The sequence below is a fragment of the Heterocephalus glaber genome, unplaced genomic scaffold (genome assembly GCF_053883595.1).
Source record: "Heterocephalus glaber isolate CG9 unplaced genomic scaffold, H.glaber_assembly_v1.0 deba00000621, whole genome shotgun sequence".
NCBI classification, from domain to species: Eukaryota; Metazoa; Chordata; class Mammalia; order Rodentia; family Bathyergidae; genus Heterocephalus; species Heterocephalus glaber.
This window is the reverse complement of record NW_028258153.1, coordinates 9,933,117-9,938,862: the sequence shown is the minus strand read 5'-3', so window position 1 is coordinate 9,938,862 and position 5,746 is coordinate 9,933,117. Positions and strand designations below refer to the sequence as shown.

General features: G+C 38.3%; 1 pseudogene; it reads left to right on the top strand.

Moving 5' to 3' along the window:
* Positions 1-4,016: 4,016 nt before the first annotated feature.
* Positions 4,017-5,396, top strand: LOC101722080 (NEDD8-activating enzyme E1 catalytic subunit pseudogene; annotated as a pseudogene).
* The last annotated feature ends 350 nt before the right edge of the window (positions 5,397-5,746 follow it).

Here is a 5,746-nt window from a genome sequence, read left to right as displayed (position 1 = left end):
ACAGAAATAAATAAATATGCAAAGATCTTGCAGGGGTTCCTCTGACATTTATGAGTTTTTTTCAGAGTTTAGATTTTATTTTATGACCAAGAAATAGAATAGGTTAGAGGGAAAGAACAAATACTCATCATAATCCTAATACAGGCCTCATACAGCACATGAATTCAGCAAGAACAAGACAAACAAGATCCTTGATCTTTTTTTGCATATATGTCATCCATAGAAGAGACCCAGATCACCATCAAGTACATAACTTCAGACTGATAGTTTTTACTAGACAAAGGTCTGCTTCAAACAGGGTAGTTAATGACTTCTGGGAGGCTGAACAGGTTTCACAGTGAGTGAGAAAAAACATGATGAGGTATTTGACATACATACATTGTACTGTAATCAATTGCTTTGTATTCTTTTTTATTACTTTTATTGGTACATTTTAGGTATGCGATATAATGACATTCATCATTGGAAATTTGCACCTTTACATAATCTCTCTTGGTTCTTATTTTTTTCCCATTCCCCTGCCCTCCCTTCAACCCCTCCACCCCTCCCTATTTACAAAGACTGTGTTTCCCTTTTTTCATTTTCTCATATTAATTCCATTAGCTCAGTGGTTCTGCTGCCTGCCTCTGACATATTTTTTGCTCCAGAGATGCTTTCTCTGGTTTTAGTTGTGCTAGTCCCCTCTAGTGGTCATCATGGTGTGTGCAATTTCATTAGGTCTTCAAAAAGTGCCCGGCTGACCACTACCGACAAAAGAAAAAAGAAAAAACTCAGCCTACCAACAAGATTAGAATCATCGAGTTTTACAATTCTATATATAGAATAGATAAAATAAAGAAAATGAATCATACATCATAGTTTGAAAAATCCTCTTTGTACCTTATGGAATTTTAACATTTTGAGAAACATGATTACATCTGGTGGTTCTTTGCCTTTCAGGATCATAGACGGACTTAACAATTTAATAAAATCCATGGAACTGTTTTTTCAGCAAAAAATATGCATGCACCTATAGTCAGATGTTCATGTTACACCTGAAGGCTTTGTATCCTAAGTTAAAGGCTTGGGGTTTAACTAGCTCTATATACACCCCAGTTTCCACAGGTTAAAAAATCATGTTTGAAGGCAGGCTTGGTGGCACATGCCTGTAATCTCAGCTACTTGAGAGTCTGAATTAGGATTGTAAATTTGAGGTAAACCTTGCAATTTAACAAGCCCCTGTCTCAAAAAAAAATTAAAAAGAGCTTGGGATGTGGCTCAGTGACAGAGTGCTTGCCTGGCATGCAGGAAGCCATGGGTTCAATCCCCATTATTGGAAAAAAAGAAAAAATAAATCCTATCTAAAATGTTGAGTGTAAAAAAATCAAGTTGGAGAAGGATATATACTGTATAGCAGTATGCAAAATAAGATTATATCTTCTATGCATACATGGTGGAAATATGCAAATTATGGAAATGATGAACACTGAATTCATGATTGTGGTTACCTCCACGGGTAAAGGACCATAACTGGATAGAGAAAGAATAAAGGTAGACTCCATTACATCAATTGTGTATCATTTCTTTATAAACTATTAAAGTATGTAAGGCATAATATCACTTTAATAAAGCTTGGTGGTCAATATATAGATCATGTGTTTTCATTATTTTATTTTCTATTCTCATCTATATATGTGATGTCCTTCTAATTTAAAAATATTAAATTAGTATATTTTAATAACATATGATGCAATTCCATTGCCATGGAAAAGGTTAATTTCCCAAAACATCCAAGTAAAACTTATGGTCTGAGAAATATTCAATTCTACATAGTATAAATCATTCAAGCTTATTTTTAAATACAAGTTAAAATATTAATGTTAAAAAGGAAACCATTGTTCTCTTCCCAAAGTCCTCAAGTAGAAAAGGCTTTCTTTTTATGGTTATAATTTGATTTCTTGATAGAGAAGGAAGAAAAGGGAAAAATTCTTCTGAAACGAATGTTACATTAGAACAAAATTTATTATCGATTCATATTCATTGTACTACAAAATATAATGAAAGTTTAGATAAGGCATTGTCCTCTTTGGGGATTTCATATATAATAAAGTCAGCATGAAGCCAACTATGTCATTGCCTGAGAGTCTGAACCTAATAGCCGCTTAATTGATTCCTGCTTGTAGCTGACTGCTGCAAGGGCTCTGGGAGCATTCACAGGCTGCCTCTCCCACAGCCATGACTATGCAAAGCAGCAGGCCTGTGCCTCCCCAGGCCAGTGCCTGTGCAATGGAATGCTGGTGGAATGAGGAAGTGCCAGCTCCCTTGGAAGACTAGTAGGGAGAGGAACAGGAACAGGAACAGCTTTGGGGTCATCTCTGTACTGATAACACTGGCCAGGCCTGGAAGCAGTTACCCAGAGGTGGGACAATATGCATCGTTGGCCTCTGGGGTCAGATCAAAGCTCCAGTCCCTCTCTGTCTCCCTGCACCCCCTCCTCTTAAGGGAAAGCAGTATTAATTTCTGAGGACCTACTTGGGCCAGAGTGTTGAGGCTGATGGCAGAACTTCCAGTGGGAATTTCCAAAAGATGGAAACCTATGCTTCTCTGGCTGTGTTCTCTCTATTGGATTCGGTTTCTCAGAGGTCCTGTCCTTGTTGATTTCTATCATTAAAGTGACTTCGCCATCAGCTGCTGTGCCCTGCTTCCCACCAGTAAAAAATTCCTTCCACTGCCTCTCTCCCTGAGTCCACTCTCCAATTGCAGCCTTGCAAAGGAAGGCCCAGTATGGGGTAGTGTTACACCCCTGCACTCTTAATATTAGAGGAGATTCTCTATCCCAATTCCTTCTGCCCTTTTTTTGCCACTAGAGCAAGAAAAACTGGGCAAGGGTGGGCAAGATTCTGTTAAGATTTTGACAAAAATACATAGGAATATATTCAGTCCTATTTACTCCAAAATAAGTTGTCAGGTCTACAAACTCCAAATAGGATTTTGGCACCAAACCCAAATACTAAGAAACGGTATGCCTCGGTGCTCATCACCCTGTGTGTCTCCTGTGGGAAATTTTGTAGACATGGCTGTTTAAGGATTTGGTTATCTTGAATCTAGGCCTGACAACAACTCAGAAATGACTGACATACCCTATTGACACAGTGTAGGATAAGGTGAAGATCAAGGATCAAGATAAGAGAAGGTGAGGGCCAGGATTTAGCTCAGTGGCACTGCGCCTGCCTTGCAAGTGCAAGGTCCTGAGTTCCATCCCTGATACCAAAAAAAAAAGAAAAAGAAAAAAGATAAAAGAAGGTGGAGACATCCTGAAAGCCAACAAGCATAGAACTATCAGTGTGGCTTCTCCAAATACATCTGAAACACATAAATGACATCTCTGAATAGTTAGATATTTTAAGTTGTTTTGTGTCTTAGTTTATCTAGTAATGCAATAAGCAAATACTTAGATGATAGAGACAATATAGTTTACCATCAAATGTTTTTTAAGGCAAATAAGCTTCTCTTCCCAGCATTGGTGATCAAAGCTTTGTCAAGTGCTCTACCACTAAGCTATATCCACAGCCATCTTATACACTGAGTTAGAATTCACTTTAGAATTTGCTTCTCACAAGGGATAGTATGACGTTTAACAATTCATTTTCAGAAGCAAAGGAGTATTAGGTAGTTAATTTGATAGTTGATTTCTAATTAGGCATGAATGGAGTAATATAGAGGAAAACATCCCTTTTCCTTAGCTAATTGGAAAACACTGAGTGGCTATAGTTACCCATGGGTCTGTTCGTGACAAGTAGTAGATTATTAGCAGCCAAGTTGTGACCAATATTTCAAAAATGGAACTTTAGAAGTTAGATTGTTTTCTTTTAGCAATAAGCAACTTTTCCAAGCTTCCTCCTACTGAGCACATAAACAACACCCCTCCTCTCCTCAGCCCAGACAAAGTGAAAGAGTATGCAGATGCTGGCCCCAGGAGGTTGGAGCCCAGTTTCCTTTCCACAAGAAAGAACAGTGGGGAAGAGGCAGAGAACAACATGGCGGATGGCGAGGAGCAGGAGAAGAAAAGAAGAATAGAGGAGCTGCTGGCTGAGAAAATGGCTGTTGATGGTGGGTGTGGGGACACTGGAGACTGGGAAGGTCGTTGGAACCATGTAAAGAAGTTCCTATAGCGATCTGGACCCTTCACACACCCTGCTTTCGAACCGAGCACTGAATCTCTCCAGTTTTTGTTAGATACATGTAAAGTTCTAGTCATTGGAGCTGGCAGCTTAGGATGTGAGCTTCTGAAAAACCCGGTATTATCTGGTTTTAGACAAATTCATGTCATAGACATGGACACTATAGATGTTTCCAATCTAAATAGGCAGTTGTTATTTAGGCCTAAAGATGTTGGAAGACGTAAGGCTGAAGTTGCTGCAGAATTTCTAAATGACAGAATTCCTAATTGCAATGTTGCTCCACATTCCAAGAAGATTCAAGATTTTAATGACACTTTCTATCGACAATTCCATATTATTGTCTGTGGACTGGACTCTATTATAGCCAGAAGATGGATAAATGGAATGCTGATATTTCGTCTAAATTATGAATATGGTATGTTAGATCCAAGCTCCATTGTCCTTATGATATTTGGGGTACAGAAGGTTTTAAAGGAAATGCTCGGGTGATTCTCCCTGGAATGACTGCTTGTATTGAATGTACACTGGAACTTTATCCAACACAGGTTAATTTTCCCATGTGCACCATTGCATCCATGCCAAGGCTACCAGAGCATTGTATTGAGTAGGTAAGGATGTTGCAGTGGCCTAAGAACCCCTTTTCGAGAAGGGGTTCCATTAGATGGAGATGATCCTGAACATATTCAATGGATATTTCAAAAATCTCTAGAGAGAGAATCACAATATAATATTAGAGGTGTTACATACAGACTTACTCAAGGCGTAGTAAAACGAATCATTCCTGCAGTAGCTTCCACAAATGCAGTCATTGCAGCTGTGAGTGCCACAGAGGCTTTTAAAATAGCCACAAGTGCATACATTCCCCTTAATAATTACTTGGTATTCAATGATGTGGATGGGCTGTACACTTACACATCTGAAGCAGAGAGAAAGGAGAACTGCCCAGCTTGTAGCCAACTTCCTCAAAGCATTCAGTTTTCTCCATCAGCTAAATTACAGGAGCTTTTGGATTATCTAGCCAATAGTGCTTCTCTGCAGATGAAATCTCCAGCTATCACAGCCACATTAGAAGGGAAAAATAGAACACTTTACCTACAGTCAGTAACCTCTATTGAAGAATGAACAAGTCTTTCCAAAACTTTGAAAGAATTAGGACTTATTGATGGACAAGAACTGGCATTTGCTGATGTTACCACACCACAGACTGCACTATTAAAACTTCATTTTACTTCTTAAAGAAAATAAATCTGCACATAATAGACAACTTATGGAAATAATATACTTCATGGATGCTAAGAAATTGAATTTGTCATTTTTGGCATTAGTGTTGCTGAAATTTGACTTTTTTAATATAATGAACTACTCTTTTTAAACTTTATAACTTTCTCTTGAAGATACAATTTTGGAGTTAGGGCTTGTAAACGTGTCCATTAGTGGTATATGATGCCTGGAGAGACAGATTCTGAGTAAATGTAAAGCTTTTTTTAGAGGAGGAGGCAAACACCCTCTTCTATGTGAATTTTGTTATTATGATCAAAACGCATTCCTCAGCTTTCATTTGGGTACTCACATATACAAAAGACATC